At 44.8% G+C, this 13,815-nt stretch overlaps 1 protein-coding gene across 1 annotated transcript in view; it reads right to left on the reverse strand.

The window, feature by feature from the left end:
* Positions 1–13,815, reverse strand: part of CENPP (centromere protein P) — a 170,473-nt gene that overhangs the window by 91,706 nt on the left and 64,952 nt on the right. The window lies entirely within an intron of this gene.

The following is a 13,815-nucleotide window of genomic DNA, read 5'->3' on the forward strand; positions in this document are numbered from 1 at the left end:
CATTTTTTATGATATGCTGCTGTGGGACAGGTGGGGAAAAAACTTTCCTTTCTGTGTACCTCCTTCACTTTATGTAGCAAATCCTGTGTGTGGTTTGCCTCCTTGCACTCATGGTGTTGTTACTCTCTTTACAATAATTTAAATATATGGCCCTTCCTATCAGTCTCATTGACAAGGAGAACAGGTGAGGTTCCTACAGACTGAAGGTGGGCAAATGTTGTTCTCATCTTTAAAAAAGGGGGGGGGGAGAGACCCAGGTAACTACCAACCAGCGAGCTTGACATGGATACCAGAGAAAGTCCAAAACAGAAAATTCAACAGTTGGTCTGTGAGCATTTAGAAAATGATGCTGTGATTACTAAGACCCAGCATGGGTTTCTCAAAAATAAGTCATGCCAAACAAATCTGATTTCTTTTTTTGATGGAATTACAAACTTGGTGGATCACAGAAATGCTGTGGACAAAGTGTATCTTGATTTCAGTAAGTCCCCCATGATATTCTTGTGAGGAAGGTGGCAAAATGTGGGTTGAACAAGGTAACTGTTAGGTGGATTTTTAGCTTGACTGACTGAACCCAAAGAGTACTCATTAATGATTCCTCACAATCCTGGAAAAAAGAGACAAGTGGGTGCCGTAGGGTTCTGTCCTGGGTCTATTGTTGTTCAGTCTTTATAAATGACTTGGATGAAGGAATTGAGGGGATGCTCATCAAATTTGCCAATGACACCAAACTGGGAAGGGTAGCTAATGCCACAGAAGACAGAATCAGAATTCAAAATGATATTAACAGATTGGAGAACTGGTCACAAGCTAAAAAAAAAAAGGAATTTCAATAGGGACAAATGTAGGGTTCTGCACTTAGGTAGGAAGAACTAGATGCACAAATATGGGATGGGAGACACCTGGCTTACTAGCAGTACATGTGAAAACAATCTAGGGGTCTTGGTGGACCACAAGCTTAACATGAGTCAACAGTGTGATGCAGCAGCAAAAAAACCACAATGCTATTCTAGGCTGCATCAACAGAAGTATAAGGTCCAAATCAAGGGAAGTAATAGTACTACTCTATTCTGCCTTGGTCAGACCACACTTGGAATACTGTGTCAAATTTAGGGCACCACAATTTAATAAGGATGTTGACAAGATGAAACGTGTGCAGGAGGGCAACCAAGATGATCAAGGGTCTGGAACAGGCATAGGCAAACTCGGGCCTCCAGACATTTTGGGATTACAACTCCCATCATCCCAAGCTAACAGGACCAGTGGTCAGGGATGGTGGGAGTTGTAGTCCCAAAACATCTGGAGGCCCGAGTTTGCCTATGCCTGGTCTGGAAACTAAGCCTTATAAGAAACACTTGAAGGAACTGGGCATGTTTGGTCTGGAAAAGAGGAAGCTGAGAGGAGATATGGTAGCCATCTTCAAATATCTAAAGGGCTGTCACATGGAAGAGGGAGCATGCTTGTTTTCTCCTGCTCTTGAGGATAGGAATCGAGGCAATGGCTTCAAGTTACATGAAAGATTTGCCAATTGCCAGACCTTCTGTCACTCCTGATTTCATGTGTGTTTTCCTTGTTTTCGTTTTATTTCCTTTTTACCTTGAGCAACAGCTGGGTAGCCTAGAAGTAGTGTAGGCTGCTACCTGCCCCACCTTCTTGCTTTCCATTCCCCGGAATGCCTCTGAGCCCCACAATGCTCAAGGAAATTCTTCATAGGGAATGAAAAATGGAAAGAATGAGGGTGGAATAGCCTGTCTCCAAAACTCTTCAGAAACAAAAAATGAAAAGGGAATCTGCCATAAATGTGTGTTCTGCTTGGTTGCTTTGGATTCACTTTTTTGCCCACATTTTTGTTTGGTTGTTTGGGAGTGAATTGTTTTGCCTGCTTTTGGGGGGTTGTGTGTGTGTTGGCTGTTCTTTGGCAAGTGTTGGCTGCTTTTGTTTTGCTTAGTTGCTTTGTATGTGTGCATGTTGACTGCTTTGTTATTGCCTGCTTTGTTTTCAGGAGTCATTCTTCGCCTGTTTTGAGATGTGAGTCTGTTTGTGTTGCCTGTATTTTCTTTGTTTTTGCTATGTGTTTTGCTAGTTTCAGCATCACGAGTTTTCCCTCTTTGAAATAGGTATAGAGTGGTGCCTGTGACAGTTTCTTAGATTTCCAAATGTGTTCTAGCAATACACTAAAAGTATTTCAAAATATTGCAAATTTTACTCTGATTGGTACCAATTATTATTATTTATCCATCCTTCATCCAAAGATCACAGGGAGGTTTACAACATAAAATAATAGCAGCAACACAATCAAATAAATGAAAGTTTATCTGGATTTACTTCTACTTTTTGCATTTTGTTTTTACTGTTCAAAAACTGTGGGCTCCATTTGCATGGACCATGCAACTTAAGAGATATAAAACAGCTACAACCAAGATGATCAAGGGTCTGAAAAACCAAGCTTTATGAGTAATGGTTGAAGGAGCTGGGTATGTTTAGTCTAGAAAAGGGGAGACTGAGAGGTGATATGATAGCCATCGTCAAATATCTCAAGGGCTGTCACATGGAAGAGAGAACAAGCTTGTTTTCTCCTGTTCTGGAGGGTAGGAATCGAGGCAATGGCTTAAAGTTACAAGAAACGAGATTCTGACAAAACATCAGGAAAAACTTTCTGACAGTAAGAGCTGTTTAGCAGTGGAACAGAGTCCCATGAGAGGTGGTGGACTCTACTTCCTTGGAGGTTTTTAAGCAGAGGTTGGATGGCTATCTGTGTCATGGATGCTAAAGCAGAGATGCCTGCATTGAGGGGATTGGACTAGATGACCCTTGGGGTCCCTTCTAACTCTGCAACTCTATGATTCTAAGTATGTATTTAACCCCTGTGTGGACAAACCCTATGTGCATGCCAACTGAAGACTACAGTTGATGCATCTGAAGATTTGGATTACAGTCCACAAAAGCTTGCATCATAGCTGGTTGGTCTTGAAGACATCTGTTGTTTGATTACAGATTAAGCCAAATTTTAATTATTATGTACAACATACTGCAGGATTCTAATTACCCTAACATAATCTGGAGAACCAAAAATTTCCATGAAACAGTAGCTGGTACGGATATCTCTCTGCATTTATTTTTATATGGTAACTTTTAAGATGTTTTACAGTTAGCTGAATTCCTGCGTGCACAGCATTCCTACATATTTTTATTTTGCAGGAAACTCAGGAATGTTGTAAGAATTTAATCAAACAATTACAATGTACATAAATTTTTCTGATACCAAGCATCTGAGTAATGTTACAGCAAACACTTCCTTCAGTTGCTGTGCTCTTGTCCTTTGCTGAACTAGTGTCCTTACCAGTGAGTTAGAGTAGTTGCAGCATGCCAATATATTCTGAAGTGAATGATAAGAATCCAGCTTTTAAAATAATTCCTTCAGCCCACACTTAATGCCATGAGCACACTGCTTTGTGACTAGTTTCCTGCTTCTGATTTATATATGAAAATAAAATGTTATCATAGTACTTCCAGGATTGCCATATAGGCTTAACACTAAACCACCAAGACAGAACTTGCACATGAGAATAAAGTGGTGGCTGTAAAGGTAAGAATAAGCTATACTGTGCTCCATGACAGGGAAGGCAAGCCATACAGGCAACTCTAGGCAGGAATGCAAGAGAAGGGAATTTAAAATGGATTTTTCAGGTACACCAGAATGAGACAAAAACTTACGGCTGGGTCTAAGTTGGCACATGCTCAATGTTATTGGAATGCAGAAGGAACAAAGAATGCTCAGGGTTTGGTGTTTGTTTGTTTTTTACAATTAGCATCAAACCACAGTTTGCAACTATGACTACAAGTAGGTTTGAACATTGTTTTCAGTAACTACTGTTACTGAAATTGCTTGTGCAAAATTAATGACAACCATGTTGTTGTTGTTCAGTCGTTCAGTCGTGTCCGACTCTTCGTGACCCCATGGACCAGAGCACGCCAGGCACGCTTATCCTTCACTGCCTCTCCCAGTTTGGCCAAACTCATGTTAGTAGCTTCGAGAACACTGTCCAACCATCTCATCCTCTGACGTCCCCTTCTCCTTGTGCCCTCCATCTTTCCCAACATCAGGGTCTTTTCTAGGGAGTCTTCTCTTCTCATGAGGTGGCCAAAGTACTGGAGCCTCAACTTCAGGATCTGTCCTTCTAGTGAGCACTCAGGGCTGATTTCTTTGAGAATGGATAGGTTTGATCTTCTTGCAGTCCATGGGACTCTCAAGAGTCTCCTCCAGCACCATAATTCAAAAGCATCAATTCTTCGTTGATCAGCCTTCTTTATGGTCCAGCTCTCACTTCCGTACATTACTACTGGGAAAACCATAGCTTTAACTATACGGACCTTTGTCGGCAAGGTGATGTCTTTGCTTTTTAAGATGCTGTCTAGGTTTGTCATTGCTTTTCTCCCAAGAAGCAGGCGTCTTCTAATTTCATGACTGCTGTCACCATCTGCAGTGATCATGGAACCCAAGAAAGTGAAATCTCTCACTGCCTCCATTTCTTCCCCTTCTATTTGCCAGGAGGTGATGGGACCAGTGGCCATGATCTTAGTTTTTTTGATGTTGAGCTTCAGACCATATTTTGCGCTCTCTTCTTTCACCCTCATTAAAAGGTTCTTTAATTCCTCCTCACTTTCTGCCATCAAGGTAGTATCATCAGCATATCTGAGGTTGTTGATATTTTTTCCGGCAATCTTAATTCCGGCTCGGGAGTCATCCAGTTCAGCCTTTCGCATGATGAATTCTGCATATAAGTTAAATAAGCAGGGAGACAATATACAGCCTTGTCGTACTCCTTTCCCAATTTTGAACCAATCAGTTGTTCCATATCCAGTTCTAACTGTAGCTTCTTGTCCCACATAGAGATTTCTCAGGAGACAAATGAGGTGATCCGGCACTCCCATTTCTTTAAGAACTTGCCATAGTTTGCTGTGGTCGACACAGTCAAATGCTTTTGCATAGTCAATGAAGCAGAAGTAGATGTTTTTCTGGAACTCTCTAGCTTTCTCCATAATCCAGCACATGTTTGCAATTTGGTCTCTGGTTCCTCTGCCCCTTCGAAATCCAGCTTGCACTTCTGGGAGTTCTCGGTCCACATACTGCTTAAGCCTGCCTTGTAGAATTTTAAGCATAACCTTGCTAGCGTGTGAAATGAGTGCAATTGTGCGGTAGTTGGAGCATTCTTTGGCACTGCCCTTCTTTGGGATTGGGATGTAGACTGATCTTCTCCAATCCTCTGGCCACTGCTGAGTTTTCCAAACTTGCTGGCATATTGAGTGTAGCACCTTAACAGCATCCTCTTTTAAAATTTTAAATAGTTCAGCTGGAATATCATGACTTCCACTGGCCTTGTTGTTAGCAAGGCTTTCTAAGGCCCATTTGACTTCACTCTCCAGGATGTCTGGCTCAAGGTCAGCAACCACATTACCTGGGGTGTATGAGACCTCCATATATTTCTGGTATAATTCCTCTGTGTATTCTTGCCACCTCTTCTTGATGTCTTCTGCTTCTGTTAGGTCCTTTCCACTTTTGTCCTTAATTGTGGTAATCTTTGTACGAAATGTTCCTTTCATATCTCCAATTTTCTTGAACAAATCTCTGGTTTTCCCCATTCTGTTATTTTCCTCTATTTCTTTGCATTGCTCGTTTAGAAAGGCCCTCTTGTCTCTCCTTGCTATTCTTTGGAAATCTGCATTCAATTTCCTGTATCTTTCACGATCTCCCTCGCATTTTGCTTGTCTTCTCTCCCCCGCTATTTGTAAGGCCTCATTGGACAGCCACTTTGCTTTCTTGCATTTCTTTTTCATTGGGATGGTTTTCGTTGCTGTCTCCTGTATAATGTTACGAGCCTCCATCCACAGTTCTTCAGGTACTCTATCCACCAAATCTAAATCCTTGAACCTGTTCTTCACTTCAACTGTGTATTCATAAGGAATTTGATTTAGATTGTATCTTACTGGCCCAGTGGTTTTTCCTACTTTTTCAGTTTAAGCTGGAATTTTGCTATAAGAAGCTGATGATCTGAGCCACAGTCAGCTCCAGGTCTTGTTTTTGCTGAGTGTATAGAGCTTCTCCATCTTTGGCTGCAGAGAATATAATCAATCTGATTTCGGTGTTGCCCATCTGGTGATGTCCATGTGTAGAGTCGTCTCTTGTGTTGTTGGAAAAGAGTGTTTGTGATGACCAGCTTGTTCTCTTGACAGAACTCTATTAGCCTTTGCCCTGCTTCATTTTGATCTCCAAGGCCAAACTTGCCAGTTGTTCCTTTTATCTCTTGACTCCCTACTTTAGCATTCCAATCCCCTATAATGAGAAGAACATCCTTCTTTGGTGTCATTTCTATAAGGTGTTGTAAGTCTTCATAGAATTGGTCAATTTCAGTTTCTTCAGCACTGGAAGTTGGTGCATAAACTTGGATTACTGTGATGTTAAAAGGTCTGCCTTGGATTCGTATCGAGATCATTCTATCATTTTTGAAATTGCATCCCAGTACAGCTTTCGCCACTCTTTTGTTGACTATGAGGGCCACTCCATTTCTTTTACGGGATTCCTGCCCACAGTAGTAGATATGATAGTCATCCGAACTGAATTCGCCCATTCCTGTCCATTTTAGTTCACTGATGCCTAGGATGTCAATGTTTATTCTTGCCATCTCATTTTTTACCACATCCAGCTTACCAAGGTTCATGGTTCTTACATTCCAGGTTCCTATGCAATACTTTTCTTTACAGCATTGGACTTTCCTTTCGCTTCCAGGCATATCCGCAACTGAGCGTCCTTTCGGCTTTGGCCCAGCCGCTTCATCAGCTCTGGATCTACTTGTACTTGTCCTCCGCTCTTCCCCAGTAGCATGTTGGACGCCTTCCGACCTGAGGGGCTCATCTTCCAGCGTCATATCTTTTATATGCCTGTTGTCTTTGTCCATGGAGTTTTCTTGGCAGGGATACTGGAGTGGCTTGCCAGTTCCTTCTCCAGGTGGATCACGTTTGGTCCAAACTCTCCACTATGACTTGTCCATCTTGACCTGTCCATAGCTTCCCTGAGCAATTCAAGCCCCTTCGCCACGACAAGGCAGTGATCCATGAAGGGGATGACAACCATACTTATCTCCAAAACTGTAATGGAGGGAGTGTGCCTGCACAAGAAAAGCCATGTGCGCACGGGTGGGGTACCTATCTCCTAACTATGGTCATGTTGGTAAGTATTATGTCTGCACTAAACTTGGGAAACTATGACTTCTACTTAATATCACCCATACTTATTATAAACAAATCAGGACAGAATTTTGTATCATTAATGACTCTGCTACTTATTCTAGACAAAACAATTTCACATCAGCACAGAAGGTATAAGAGGAATATATCAATGTGATTGTATACAAGGTGGACCCGGAAAACAAAACTAATTTTTGTGGTATCTCATCACCAAAGAAGAGGGACAATGATTTTTGCCCCTCCCTCTTCACTTCCAGTGGTACTCTGTCATCTGATCCAACTAAGGAGATATACACATGGAAACACATTTTCTAATATACTTTAAAAGAACTGGGGAGGCGGGGGGGGGAGAAGAATTGTGCTCAGAGAATACCTTAGGGTACAGGTTTTCCAAGGCCAATAACTCCATGTCCCACAATTCCTTAAACTGGAATGGGGCAGTTTTCCTCCTTACAGTTTGTAAGGATCTTTTAGTGTGGGGTGGGGAACTAGTCTCAGAAGAGGCATGTCAGGGGAGCTTCCTCCACAACTGTTTGAACTTCAGGATCATCCACCTCAAGGATGGGAAACCTTAGGCCTGGGGCCTAAACATAACCCCTCAGGACTCTCCCTTCCAGGCCCTGCTCTGAGCCCTACTCAAGTGCTTTTGGCTGGCTGGAATGGGTCCTTGAACTGTGTGATAATGCCTCTTGCTTTTGTGGATGGAGGATAGAGGTGTAGGTGGGTGGGTGGAAGACTCTAGTTTTTGCATGGCTGCAATGTAGCCTGCTGCACAAAGGTAAGAGTCCATGTTTTGAATAGTGTTGATATTGGGTCATAAAAACTTTGACCCAAGTAGTGCTGCTGGCCGGCACTGCAATCAATCACCTTTACGATCGTCTCCGACATCAATGGCGCCCAGGCACACTTCTGCTGCGTCCCGAGCGTTCTCCAATTGCAGAGTTAAGCACAGCGTCGCGATGGCTTTTTAGGTCTGCTTCTCCGTGGCGTCGTGAAATAACTTGACAGACGCCAGTGCTACTAAACTAAACTAGGCTTTATTTAGTAGCACACACACACAAGTCCTACAGACTTGAGCTGCATGCTTGCAGCAAGCTCACATTCAGCAGTAACACAAAGCAATAAGGCAGAATGAATGCAGAGAAGGGGAAAGTGAAACCAAACCTCCCCTTTTCTAGACAAAGGAAAAGTGCCCGTATTACAGTGGGCAAGGCTAAACTCCCAGGATCAGAACGCCTCTTGCATCATTAACTCTAAGATGCCCAGAAAACCTGACACCCCCTCTCGTTCGCAATCCTGGGTAGACATATATACATTTCATTCAACATTTAACCCATCACAGAAAACTTCGTGTTTCTGGAAACTCAAGGGCTTTGTGAATCCATCGGCAAGATTCATTTCGCTAGGACAATATTTCAGCTTGACCACATTTGTCCTAACGCTCTCATGCACATTTTTGAACCGAATATCCAGGTGTTTGGTTCGTGCGTTGAATTGACCAGATTCCGCCAACTTCAGGCATGGCTGGTTATCCTCCCATATGGTGATGGGTAGGTAACACTTCTCACACACTTCCTGCACTAGGCACTTGTAGAATTCAAGCTCTCGACACATTTCTGAAAGAGCACTGAACTCTGCCTCAGTTGACGATAGAGCAATTAAACTCTGCTTTTTTGACCTCCAGCCAATTACAGAACCTCCAAATTTTACCACTATTCCAGAAATTGACTTTCTGTCTGAGCCGCAAGCCCAATCAGCATCTACCCAACATTGAAGCTGTTCATCACCTTGGGCTGTCAGTGTGAGGCTAAACTCTTTGGTCTCTTGCAAATATCTAAGGACTCTTTTGACCCCATTCCATGCCATCACACTGGGCTTTGCTGCCTCTTGGCTCAGCAGATTAACTGCAAATGCAATATCGGGCCTGCTCCACTGCGAGAGATAGAGCAGGCTTCCCAGAGCAGATTGATATACCTCTTGGTTCTCAAACTCTCTTTTTTCAACAGACTGGTTATCAGTTACAAAACTCGTTTCCATTGGTGTCCTTGCACCTTTGCAGTCTGCCATATTGAATTTCCTGAGCAACTGATCAATCTTTGCGCTCTGGTTCAACACAAAACTGCCATTTTGGTCTCTGTGAATCTGAACCCCTAGATACATGTTCACAGGACCCAACTCCTTGAGTTTGAAGTGCTGCCTCAGCTTACTTGCAAACTCCTGCACCTGTTTGTTTGTGTTGGCCACTAGAACAATGTCGTCGACAAAGATCAGGGCCAATTCTTGTTGCTGACCTTTCCCTTTTATGTACAAACAGTTGTCCGCATGGTTTTTCCTAAAGCCTAGCTTCTCCAGCGCTTGGTCGAGACACTGATTCCAGTTTCTCGCGGACTGTTTGAGACCATAAATGGAGCGGTGTAGCCTCCATACCAGACCTGGCCTGTCGCCCTCAAAACCCGGAGGAGGTAGCATATAAATTTCCTCCTGCAGCGGTGCATTTAAGTAGGCGACATCAATATCAAAATGAGCAGCTTCTGCGCCTCTCTGCGCTGCTACAGCAAGAAGCAATCTCATTGTTTCACTACGGGACGTGGGTGCATAGACTTGTGAGTAATGCACTCCTGGCCTCTGGCTGAAACCTCTTGCCACCAATCTAGCCTTATATTGTGGCTCTCCACTTGCAGTGGGTTTCAATCTATAGACCCAGCGACAGCTCACAGCTTGCTGTCCAGCTGGCAGAGTTGTCAGCGTGAAAACTCCAAGAGATTTCATGGCACTAAGTTCTTTCTCCATTGCTTGTTGCCACTTGCGGGATTCTGCCTGAGGTAATCTCTGCAGCTCAGCGAAGCTTTCCGGTTCGCAGTGAGCAAAACCAGCCCAAACATTAGTGGCTTGGAACTTGTCAGGAGGTTTCCCCTTGGTAGTGCGCTTGGAACGCCGTGGCACCACCGGTGACTCGCCACCTGACCCAGACGTGCTGGACTCAGCCTGGAAGTCCCTGGCATCTGGTGAACCACCAAGCGACCTACTGCGCTTGCTATGTCCCCCTGGACTGGGCTTCCCAGTTGGGGACCTAGGAGACCTACCTCGCTTGCCTCTCCTAGCTGCTTCTGGAGATGTGGGTGCACTCCTTGGTTCTGTCTTCACCTGTCTCTTTGGGATTGCCCCCTCTGACACTGCACCCTGGTCGTGTTCGGGAATGCGGCCCGAAACACCAGCAGGTTGACCACCTTCTGCACCACTGGCAGGTGTAACTGGCTGATCTTCATAGTCAAGATCGCTGAACGGATCTGTGAGCACCTCAGGATTTCCATGAATCCTTTTCCAGCCTTGCTGCTCACAAAACTCAGCGCTCCTACTGATTATGACTCGTGAACGATCGCCATCTGGGAAAGCAAATCTCCATGCTTTCGAACCTGTCTCGTAGCCACAGAAAATCAACTTTTGTGATCTTGGACTGCCCTTTCTACGTAAATGTTTGGGGATAAGAACCCAAGCTTCTGCCCCGAAAGTCCGAAAATAGTGGACCTTGGGCTTCTTTCCATAAAGTAGAAAGTAGGGCGTGGTCCCTATCACGGAACTGTATGTCCTGTTAAGAGTGTGGCAGACAGTTCTCCAGGCTTCAGCCCAATAGCATCTTGGCAAGCCTGAGTCAAACAAGAGAGCATCTACTGCCTCCTGCATTGTTCTATTCCTCCTCTCAGAAACACCATTCTCTTGAGGAGAATAAGGAGCAGTTTTTCTATGCTTGATACCTTTGGCACGAAAGAAATCCTGCAGCTTAGATGCAGTAAATTCTGTGCCTCGGTCTGTCTGAAACGCTTTCACGCGGGTTCCAAATTCCACCTCTACTGCTTTCACCCATTCTATAATCTCCTTCGCTGTTTGCCCCTTGTCTTTGAGCGTGAAAATCCAACCTGCTCGACTAAAATCATCAGTGAGACAAAGAACATAACGAGAATTACCCATGCTTGGCACCCCCATTGGACCACAGAGATCCGCATGCACAAGCTCGAAAGCTTGCTTGGTCACCCTATCAGACGATGGGTAGCTGCAAGAATGCACTTTGGCTCTTTTACAAGCTCTACAGTCTAGAAACTTGGAGCACTCCTTCATTTTACAACCATCAGTGCACTCTACCTGCTTGCGCACGTATTTCCAATTCACGTGCGAGAATCTGCGATGCCATAAATGCAAACACTGATCATGCGTGGGTAAGTTGGCATACTGAGCTTGAGTCTCCTCAGAGATGCCATTACTTGTTTCAGCACCCTGCGCCCTCTCTGTGGCGCTGTTGTCAGTTTCCAGCATATACACCCCATCATGGCCTTTCACCTGGACCAATTGTTTCCCATCTTTGGAGATGGTGCATACCTGGTTCCCAAAACTGACCAGATAACCTGCATTGTCTAAAGCTGAAACAGAAAGTAAACCAAATTTCATACCATCTAAAACATACACATCAATATCACCATTAAGACAAGGCATGAACATAACACCAGTTTTGGTAACAGGTCTTGTGGTTGAATCAGCCAGAGTGACTGCAGTTGCATCTTGGATCGGCCTGCAGTTCCGCAACTGGCTGCTAGGTGGCGCTAGATGTCTCCCCGCACCACTGTCGATAAACCAACGCAGCTTGGGGGTAGCAACTGTCTTTCCAACCAAAGCATATGCAGCTGCTTTGCAGTGGGCTCCAGCCCCTCCTCTGCTTGCTCTGGAAGGTCCTCTTCTCCCACGACGTGGTCTTCCTTTCATCTCCCGGTTGCCATGGAAACCATATTTGAAGTCAGCCTGATCGCAGTCTGCCTGAAGATGTTTATCAGAATTGCACAGATAACAACGCTTAGCTGCAAAAGCTTTAACAGAGCTCTCAGCGTTTTCTCCACTCCTGGGCTTAGGCAAAAAGCAACCCCCCTTAACAGCTTTCCCTTTCTCTCTCTGCCTCCGGTCCTGTTCGTCCTGCAGCCTCCCAGTAACATAGTCCAGATTCAACTGGCTTGCAGGCATGGACTCCAGCGTTAGGGAAAGAGTCTCATAACTGGGATCTAGTGAGCTCAAAAGGATATAGACCTTTTGTTCCTCTGAAAAAGGAACATTCAGCTGTCTCAACTTGTTGAAGAGTGCCAGCATTTTGGCCACATGTTGACGCACACAGCCTCCTTCTTGCAAACGTAACTCAAACAGCTGTCTAGTTGTATGAAGTTTGGCACCAGCTGACGTTCTTTGAAATACACGCTTAAGACACTCCCAAATTTGGTGGGCATTAGTGGCAGCGTCTATGTGCACCATCAGCTCTTCCTCTATGCCCATGACTATGTGAGCAGTAGCCCTCTGGTCTTTCTTAAGTGCTGCAGCAGCTTCAGCAGCAGGGGCTTGAACTGGTGGGCTCTGAGTACAAGTCCAAAGATCTTTAGCAATCAGAAATATCTCCATTTTCTTGGCCCAATCTTGCCAATTCCTCCCATCCAACCTTGGAAAAGGTGGCACGAAACTCTCATGGGACTGCGCCATCTCCCCCCTGGGGCTTGAGGTAACTCACGTGGCTGCAAACTCAGCACTCGCCTCTCAGCTCCCAGCTCCGGAAAACGGCTTCTCTTCACCAGCGAGGTTTCCCTGCTTTGTGCCTCAAAAGCATGGCCCAAAACAGTCCTCCAGCTGGGCTATCGGCTGCCGGCCCCGCAGACATGCAGACCTCCCGTCCTGGCAATCAATCTCCTCAGGACGCCTCGCCATCAAAGCGTAGCTCCTTGGCAATAAAGCAATTAAGCCATTAAGCCATAACCTGTTTTGAATAGTGTTGATATTGGGTCATAAAAACTTTGACCCAAGTAGTGCTGCTGGCCGGCACTGCAATCAATCACCTTTACGATCGTCTCCGACATCAATGGCGCCCAGGCACACTTCTGCTGCGTCCCGAGCGTTCTCCAATTGCAGAGTTAAGCACAGCGTCGCGATGGCTTTTTAGGTCTGCTTCTCCGTGGCGTCGTGAAATAACTTGACAGACGCCAGTGCTACTAAACTAAACTAGGCTTTATTTAGTAGCACACACACACAAGTCCTACAGACTTGAGCTGCATGCTTGCAGCAAGCTCACATTCAGCAGTAACACAAAGCAATAAGGCAGAATGAATGCAGAGAAGGGGAAAGTGAAACCAAACCTCCCCTTTTCTAGACAAAGGAAAAGTGCCCGTATTACAGTGGGCAAGGCTAAACTCCCAGGATCAGAACGCCTCTTGCATCATTAACTCTAAGATGCCCAGAAAACCTGACAGTCCACATTAATTGCTCTACTCACTTCTTGCTCTGACACTACCCCCCTTTTTTGTCTCTGACCCTGCCCAGAAATAGCCTTTATAGCATGCAGGAAGGTTGTCCATGAGCATGTGCAGTTCTCAAGTTTAAAAATATTCTCCATCCCTAATTTAAGGGATCCTTTGCAGTGAAGAAATTGAGAATATGCACCTAAGGACCACTGATTCAAAAGAAACCAGTAACCAAGTGCTATTGCTCTTCTGCCTTGATGCAGCAAGTGCAGGCTTACACTTGCCTGCTTCTCTATTCTGTCAACCTAATAGC

The sequence above is a fragment of the Lacerta agilis genome, chromosome 2 (genome assembly GCF_009819535.1).
Source record: "Lacerta agilis isolate rLacAgi1 chromosome 2, rLacAgi1.pri, whole genome shotgun sequence".
NCBI lineage: Eukaryota > Metazoa > Chordata > Lepidosauria > Squamata > Lacertidae > Lacerta > Lacerta agilis.